The sequence below is a fragment of the Symphalangus syndactylus genome, chromosome X, assembly GCF_028878055.3.
Source record: "Symphalangus syndactylus isolate Jambi chromosome X, NHGRI_mSymSyn1-v2.1_pri, whole genome shotgun sequence".
Classification (NCBI taxonomy): domain Eukaryota; kingdom Metazoa; phylum Chordata; class Mammalia; order Primates; family Hylobatidae; genus Symphalangus; species Symphalangus syndactylus.
In genome coordinates this window covers 31,961,138-31,970,002 of record NC_072447.2, presented here as the reverse complement: position 1 = coordinate 31,970,002, position 8,865 = coordinate 31,961,138, and the positions used below count along the sequence as shown (strand labels likewise).

At 49.6% G+C, this 8,865-nt stretch overlaps 1 protein-coding gene across 5 annotated transcripts in view; it reads left to right on the top strand.

The window, feature by feature from the left end:
- The first annotated feature begins 1,357 nt into the window (after positions 1-1,357).
- RAI2 (retinoic acid induced 2) overlaps positions 1,358-8,865 on the top strand; it is a 61,899-nt gene continuing 54,391 nt past the window's right edge. For 3 of the 5 annotated variants that reach the window (XM_055268800.1, XM_055268799.1, XM_063635011.1), the window contains exon 1: positions 1,358-1,558. The gene's annotated coding sequence lies outside the window, so the exon portion shown is untranslated. Of the gene's footprint in view, positions 1,559-1,750; positions 2,148-8,865 lie in introns of those variants that run through there. The other 2 variants (XM_055268797.1, XM_063635010.1) reach the window with 1 other exon arrangement.

Below are 8,865 nucleotides of genomic sequence, written 5' to 3'. Positions count from 1 at the left end.
CTTAAACTTGCACTGTGTGTCTTTCCACCCCTGTGTGGTCTGGGTATTTCTTAATTTAACTCTTTTTCAAAAGAGGAAATTCAGTATCAAGGAATGGTACTACCAGGGCTGACTTCTCCCTTAGGCATAGTAGACACAGTGCCTGGGGCTCATGTTTAGGGACCCACATAAATCTTTTAAATTCTTTTAAAATCAGAAGAAAAAATGATTTTTTAGGTTGAAGAAACTGTTTTAATATATAATACTATTATATTCATCTTTACACAAATGCAATTGTAAAATGTAATTTGTAATATCTTTCCATGGAGGAAGGAGTCCACAAAGGCAAAAGCGCTCAAGACAGACATCGTTCAGCCTCAGTTACTACCACCTTATGCTTGCAACACAACAGTTAGAATAAAGCCTTTCAAACACAAGTTCAGGCTCCCATACTAATTATAAACTGTGTTATAAAACTCAGATTTGATAAGAGGAAAGTCATGTTTAATACACACAGTATTGGAACTTCAGGGGGCTCAAGACTACCAAGAACAACTAGATTCATTTTGTTCTCTGCTCTGATTAAATAATTTCTGCTCTGCTATTCTCTCTCAAATTCATCCTGTTTTGATTAATAGAAAAAAAATCTTTACATCTTTGGAGAATCATTAAACCAATTTGGTTGCTTCCTTGGCTGTCTCAAGAATTCTAAAGATTTATTGTTTTCAATTTTAAAATGATCAATAGTACAACTGACACCTACTACTTATTTACTGGTCAGCAATCACACAGTCACCGTCCCTGTAACTCCAGTTCTTTGCCCAGTATCTGGCAAACACTAGGTGCTTAATAAAGGTTAGATTGATACATGAATCACCTCTTGGATGGAAATTACATTATGTAGGTGGACTAATTTGATCTTTCCTAATCTCCCACCTTGTGAGAAGCATCTTCCACCGGTATCACAATTGGCATTTTCGGGTGATCGCTGGGCCCTTCCCACCTCCCCCGCTTCCATCAGCCAGCCACTTCCTCCCTCCTGGGCTCTGTTCCTCGCTCTTCTCCATCCTGGGGTCTGGAATGGTCCCCAGCCCGCCGGGAGGCAGTAGGGTCCCAGCTCCTCCGGCCCTCCCCCGGCGCTCCCCCCAAGGTCCCCCTCCCCGCCCCGGACACCCCTTCCTCCTGGCACCCCGCGCCGCCCACGGCCACGCCCTCCCCGTGGGCGAGATCACCTGTCCCTCCTCCGCCGCCGCCTCCTCGGGTACCCTTTCGCCCCCCTCCTGCTCCCCCTCCTCCGCCGCCTCCCCCAAGCCCTCCCCTTCCCCGCCTCCTCCCACCCCTTGGTGTATATAGTAAAGGCCGGGCGCTGCACGCAGACACACACTCGCCCGGACACAGGCGCACACACGCTCACGCACAACCAGCAGCGGCGGCGGCGACAGCGGCTCGGTGACAGCGGCGACGGCGGCTCCCACCGCGGCGCACCCCCTTCAGGCGGCCGGCGGCGAGGCCAGACCGGAGAGTTCCCGCACCCGCGACCACCCCGCGGCTTCCTGGAGGCGGCAGCCGCGATTGCGAGGTAGCGGCCGCGGCGCCCCCGTGCGGGCCGGGGTCACCCCCGCCCTCCCCGCGCGGAGCTGCCACCGGGACGCAGGGGGCGCGTCGGGCTGGGCGCGCCTGGCGGGGCCCGGCGCCCGGGGAGGGGCCTGCTCCCGGGGGCAGGACGGCGCCCTGAGGCCGGGGCCGGCTGGGAGGGCCGGGCGGGGGCGGGGACGCGGGCCGAGGCCGCCGCCCGTGTGGCGCGCCGGGGCCCCGCTCCCGTTCCCGGCGCCGCGCACTGGCCGGCGGGGCCGGGAACTGCCGGGGAGGCGGCGCCGGCCGGCGGGGCGGGGGCCCCGAAGTGGGTTTCGGGCCGCCGCCCGCACTGGCACCGGGCGCAGAGGGCGGTGCACGGCGGACTCCGCGCCCGGGCACCGCACCGGGCAGTCTCCGGATCTGCCGTTCTGCCCCGGCCCGGAAAACCCGGCGCCTTCCAGGCCCTTCGAAAGATGGATTCTGTTGACGTATCTGGCGGCCCTGGCGAGCCTGGTGGAAAGTTGGGTTTTGCCAGATTGCGCCAGGCTCCTCTTTGTGACGCGCGGCCAGCCCCGCATCCCCCCCGGAGCCGGGTGAGTGTGCGTCGGCGCCCCGGGAGCCCCGGTGCCCCCCAATGCCCAGCCCCGGGGTGGCCGCACCAGCTCGGGCTTTCTGCCATGTTAGGCACCGAGCAACGTTCTCGCTGCATTTTTGCGTGCGTTTCAGTGGCGCCTTTTGCTGCGGAGGGAGTTATTGCTTCTCTCCGCGGTGGCTTTTTCGGGGTTGGGGTTGTGCTCTGTGTGTTTGCTTGTTTGCCATTTAAAGCCCGACTATTGTTCAGGATAAGCTCCGCCTGGGTGGGGAAATGGCATCCCATCACAGTTGCTGGCGAGGGGTAGAAATGTTGCCAAACAGCTGCTGCTTTGTGTTTCCCTATCAGAAGTCCCTGGAGTAGGTTTGGGGCACGACGGGTGGATGGAGAGAGGGATGGGGCACAGAAGAAGAAGGTGGCTTTGGAGGAGCGGATTGTTACCCACACCATGGCACTCACTCAGTCTCCCTTTCTGCCTGCCAAACTTTTATGAATATTCCTTTTGTGGCAGAGGGAAGCTTAATGAATTTAGCCCAGTTTTCCAAGGAAAAAGCAACCCAGCTTTAACAATGGTTTGAGAACTTAATCAATGAAAAAGGCAGGAGAGGAGGACAAGGAGGCGCCGACACCATATCGGGTATGTGGCTGCTGCTTGCAGAGTCAGGTAGGGGAGAGGTGGGGAGGGCACGGCGCAGCGTCTGGGTGACCGTGTTCTCGGAACTGTTGGTAGCTCTCACCTGTGCCCGCTGGTGCCACCCACCGTCGTGCCCCTATGTCTTGGGCTGTTCAAAACCCAGCGATGGGGTTTTGAGGGGCTGCTTGCGGCAGTGCGCGGGCCGGCCCCCCTCATCTGGCATTTTTAAGGATGTGTAAATATTTTGCTGAGGATAAGTGACATCAACAGAATGATATTCCGCAGAGCCCGGGTGTGCAGCGATGATAAATAGATATGGCCAAAGTTTTGATAACCGCGTATTCTCATGGCTCTGTCTGTTTCATTTGGGTCTTTGTTTTTGTTGGTTTAGCATAATCTCGCATCCTCTGGTGTGATCCCTTTATTTAACTGATTCTTGGAAGCTTCTCTTTAGAACAGAGAGAAAAGCAGCCAGCAGGGAGAAAACAATTCTTAGCCTTGCATGCATCAAGCAAGGTTTTCTGTGCTTTTCCCAGGGAATCTTTCCCACCGTTTTCTAGATGTCTCTCTTGCTCCTTTGGAGTCATCAGAATTGGTTGTTGGTGGACCGAGAGACTTGTGATAACTTTGAAAATGTGGTGTGGACATGCCTTTGTTACAGTAGAGGGGTGGCAAGGTGGGAGGGGGACAATACGGAAGGGGACAGGATGGACGCTAGTTTTCTTCTCAAACGGGAACATGAGAAGCCGGGGTGGGCTGGAAGGCAGAGAATTGTAAGATGGTGGCATCCCAGTTTCTCTGCCTCTTAAAAGCCCAGAGAAGCCACCTGTCCCCACACCCCCACATACACAGTCTCCTTCAAATGGGCACTCGCTTCTCGTCCTGACAGATGCCCACTAGAGGCATCCCCAGGGCAGCCCAGGCACTGTGAACCAAGTGAGACTGGAACTTGGGTGTAGTGACTACTTTGGCACCAGCCCAGGGGACCATTCAGCCACCCGAGGGGGTTCCTTTATGATGAAAAAAAGCCAAGACCTCCAGTGGTGATGTTTTGCCCAGGAAAACCTGTTCATCTGAGGAACAAATGAAAAGACAGTTTTCCAAGTGATGCCGATCGCTGGGGTGAGAACTCGGTTTGGTGGGCAGTTGGGGAAGAATTGTAAGACACATTTCAAAATCTTGTATCCAGAATACAGAGTCCCTGAGACAGGACCATCTGAACTACAAGAAAGAAAAATCAAAGACTGGAAGGTGTGTGAGGAGCTGTTGCTGGGAGTGCTCTAGCTGTAATGACCCAGAAGCTGAGGATAGGACTGGCCTCCCAAATCCATTGACCCAGAATGGAGATATTCTGGATGTGCAGAAAGCCCTGCACAGCGTGCTCCAAATTTATGATAAGAAAATAGGAAGCGTCTGTTCTCTGGCTTCTCCCCTAAGCTTAGAATTTTGGAGAGGATAGTAGTGGAGGGAAATAAATTGGGAAGGGAACTAACATGTATTGTTGGCCTCCGTCTGCCAGGCACTTCACATGTGGTAAACCTTCTCAGCCACTCTGTGATGGAAGAATTATTTTACAGATAAGGAATCTGAGGCTCAGATAAATTTCCAGTGGTGTATCTGATTTCAGACTTTGGTGGTTATGATTTAAAGGGGCAACATGTCTCTATTCCCCTGCTCCAGGTCTCTTATTTATTTCTCTTAACCTGTCTGAACCTCAGTTTCCTTACCTACAAGATGGGAATAATATTTCCCATCTCACATGGACGTTGTAAAGATTAAAGTGGGACATGTCAGCATGGAATCACAAAGGACTAAAACTGGAGTATGACACCAGGAACTCCAGGCCCGTAACCAAACATAGAAATCTCTGGATCTCTTCCTGCTGGATCTTTCAGCCCCTCCACCTTGGCAAAATCAGGTACCCAGTTGGTGGGGATTGGGGGGAAGGTGGAAGCCACCAGTGGGCAGCCCAGTCACCCACAGTGCATACTTATGTGCCAAGTAGATAGATCCGAAATACCCTATGTCAGATGGACAGACTGTGCCTTTTCATCTTGGAGTCCCCACCACCCAACTGTTGCTTAATAAATGAGAGTTGAGTGACTAAATGATGGTACTGATGGACTGAATGGCAGTGGGGAGGGGGCTGTAAATTATTGTTAAGGGAGACCCAGCAAGGAGAGATCCAGAGATTTGTATGTTTGGTTGGGGGCTTGAAGTTCCTGGTGTCATGTTCCAGTTTTAGCCCTTGGTAGCTCCATGCTGACAAGCCCCAGTTTAATCTTACAAAATCCATGGGAGATGGACAAGATTATTCCCATCTTGTAGGTGAAGAAACTAAGGCTCAGAAAGGTTAAGCAACTAACTCAAAGTCCACGATGGGACCAAAGGGTGGGTGAGGTATTTTTGACTAGAAACTGTCTCAAATAAACAAACACTCTATAGGAAGATGAGGAGGGGACTTGCTATGCAAATGTATCGTTAAAGCAAGCCCTGTAGCCCCCTTCCAACCAGGTGGTAGTCTTTAACCTCCTAGAAATTCTGGAGCCACCGAGGGAGCTAGGCTTTGAATCTATGTATGAGGAGCTCCTGAATGCTGCCTCCTTGATCAGAATATGAGGGAGACCTCAGAGAATGAGGGGAAAGATGGCTAATTGCACTCTTCCCACACACAAAAGCCTGCGTGGGATTCTGAATTAAGCTTGATTTGGGGATCAGGGTGACATCCTTGCTGTAGAGTTGGCAGCTCTTGTCTTTAGAGAATGCCTCTGATTACCACTTCTCCCTCCCACCTGATCATCTGCCCGGGTGCCCATCATCTCATTCTTTCCAGACTCAAGGCCTTTCCTTCATGGTTCACAATGTTTGATGAGCCTCTTGAGTCTGCCACTTCACTGTCCTCTGATGGCAGCTGGTGAGAAGCTGATTTTGGCGGCCAGGTTAGTACTTCTGGAGTTCACACATGACCCTCCTCTCTCCTGCCAAGAACACACACACGAACACACATGCACACACAGACACAGGCGCACATAATTTGATCACGTTTCTGTATCTGCTTCACCAAATTAGATTCAAACCCAGAATTGTTATTGGAAGAAATACGTGATTTTGGTGTTCTCTCCCAGCCCCTGCCCTGAACAGACCAGAACAGCTAAGATGGAGGCAGCTTAGCCAGCAGATGTCTTGAGCCATGATCATACTTGCTGGCCTTCCCACAGCTGTGGGGCAGCACCCCAAAACATGGGCATGGTCTGCCTTCATCCATCTGGGCTGCTATAACAAAATCCCATAGGCTGGGTGACTTATAAATGATAGAAACGTATTTCTCACCGTTCTGGAGGATGGGAAGTCAAAGATCAAGATGACGGCAGATTCAGTGTCTGGTGAGGGCTTTTTTCCTGGTTCAGAGATGGCATCTTCTTGCTGTGCCCTCACATGGTAGAAGGGGCAAGTGAGCTCTGGGGCTTCTTTTACAAGGGCACTCATCCCATTCATGAAGGTTCCACTCTCACGATCTAATCACCAACCAAATGCCCCACCTCTTAATACCATCACGTTGGGGATTAGGATTTCAACACAGGAATTTGGAGGGGACAGACACATTCAGACTATGCATGGTCGCAGGGCCTTTCATAAAAGCCCATTTTAATCTCTACTTAGACATAGGGCTGGGCTCCTTGAACATCCCAATCCTCGTAATTCCAATTTCTGCTGTAATTAGCTCCAACAACTCAGTAATTCTAGAGAACTTTGGAGCACACTCTGCTCACACCTGTCACTCCTCTTCCCACAACTTTTTGGTCTTTCAGCACAGCACTGTCTAATAAAACTTTCTATGATGATGGAAATGTCGCATGTCTGCACTGTCCCACACACTAGCCACTAGCCACATGCAGCCATAGAGTGCTTGAAAGTGGTTGGTCCAAATTAGGATGTGCATTAAATATAACAGATGCATGGGATTTCTATGACTTAATACAAAAAAAAAAGAATCCAAAATAGCTCATTAATAAGCTTTGCATTGATTACATGGTGAAATGATAATATTTTGAATATATTAGTTAAATATGATAGAGTATTAAAATTACTGGCTTCTTTTATTTTTTTAAATGTGACTACAAAAAAATTTTAAATTACGTAAACATTTCTATTAGACAGAGCTGCTCTGGAGCAAACTAACCAACCTCGTGACTTCAGCCTCCAGATGTTCTGAGGACATAAACGCTCTCCATCTCGATGGCAGGTGGGAGGCAGGGGGCTGAGCCAGTAGCCACAGCAGCCTGACATCAAGTGATTTTGATTTTCAGTAGCTCAGGTGCCATGATGGAGGTTCCCAGTGGAAACTAGCCATTAGCGTGTTGGCTCAGTCTCGTGCTCTATGAGGAATGTGGGACCCAGAAACCCAATAGAATGGGCACAGGCAGGACCGGCTTGAATGAAATGGCTCTTTCCTTTCCTCGACCCCACCCACCCCAGACCAGTGTCCTCGTCCATCTGTGAATTCCTCGACACCTGCTCTAGTAGCAGCTTAAAGTACTATCCATCCCAGGGATTTGTGCTTGGAGATTAACGTCGCCAGTAGACACCCTCATGCTGACAGTGGGTTATTTGGGGCCGGGGCCAGCCTTAAAGGAGAGAAAATAAAAAAGAGAATGCACACTGTCATTTCCTGACAGTTTGATGAGAACAAGAGCAAGGACATAAATAAAATTTCTGCAAGGGAGACAGAATAAATGCAAGGAAGGTCAATTTCACACAACCATAGCACAGCAGATGAAGAAACCTGGCCAAAGGAGAGTTCAGGGAGGTAGAAGAAGGATTTTGGCTGGCACTATGGTATCATCACATCACATCATTCCTGGGTCCTTCCCTGGGCACTGGTCATGGCATGAATAGACAGACGGAAAGGGATGGGATAATGAACTTGGGACTGCAGTGATTTACAGGTCAGGCGCCTGTGGCTCTGGCTCCCGAGGGGGCTGCCCTCACAGGGGACCCTTGGCTGACCTCCTTGGGCTCCTCAGAAGGAGTTGGTTTTGTTTCACATGGCAGAAGCAGACTGTTTACTGGAGCACAGGAAGAATCCGACATTCTGGCGAAAAATAATTCATTAACAGCCAGGGTATTACCAGTTCCCTGGAAAAGATCCTCCAGCTGCACTGTAGCAACTGTTCTTTTTCAGCAGCAGAATCGGGCCATGCTGGCAGCCAAGACTGGGTGTGTTTGGGCGTTTTTATTGTTGTTGTTATTTTTGCCTTTGTGTATATGGCCACTTTTCCCTTATAATTCAGAGAAAGAAACGGAGGCCTGGAAGGGTTGAAATAGTGTAGCTGTCAGCCATTCTTTCCTTCGTGCTTTAAGCCTGGAAGCTCCAGGCTGACTGTAGGAACATAGGTTTTTCCTGATCAAAGCCCATCCCCAAAGTGGGGGCACTGCAGAACCACATAGAATGTTCTAGGATGAAAGGAATTTTAGGGAACTGAAACACCTGTTCTTAAGATTCTCTGAAAGCAATTGGCTGAAGAATCCCTCCCCACCCCCATACGCACAACCAGGCAGAAAGTCCTATCTTGGCCATGTGGAATTCTTTTGCTTACTATTAATTGGCACAATGGGGCCAAAGTATGTGATTCATCATCCTAGTTTTGAGGGCATTTGGAAAGCCAGGCAAGCATAACCAAGAGAATGGGCTGCATGTTTTGCTCACTAAAGAATGATTGAATCTACAGTAAATACAAGGAAAGATTCAGGAAGCTTTTTGTGCTCTGGAAAAATATGTTTTTTTTTTTTTTTTAAAAAAAGGTTTTTGTCTGCCTGTTTGTTTTTTAATGCCTCATGCGCAGAAGTGTGTGCCCAGCTAGCAAAAAAATGGGAAAGAACAGCATTTCCTTGTTTTAGTTTTTTTAAAACTCTAATTGCAGGTTAGGTAAGATACAGTGTATTGATTTTGGTTTTGTATGGAGCATAACTAAATAATCATTTTATTTTATGAGATATTAATTTCCACCCATTTGGACTGATGAAATATGCATTTAAAATATCCCATACCTACCCCCACAATCATCACAGTATTTCTTTAATGTTC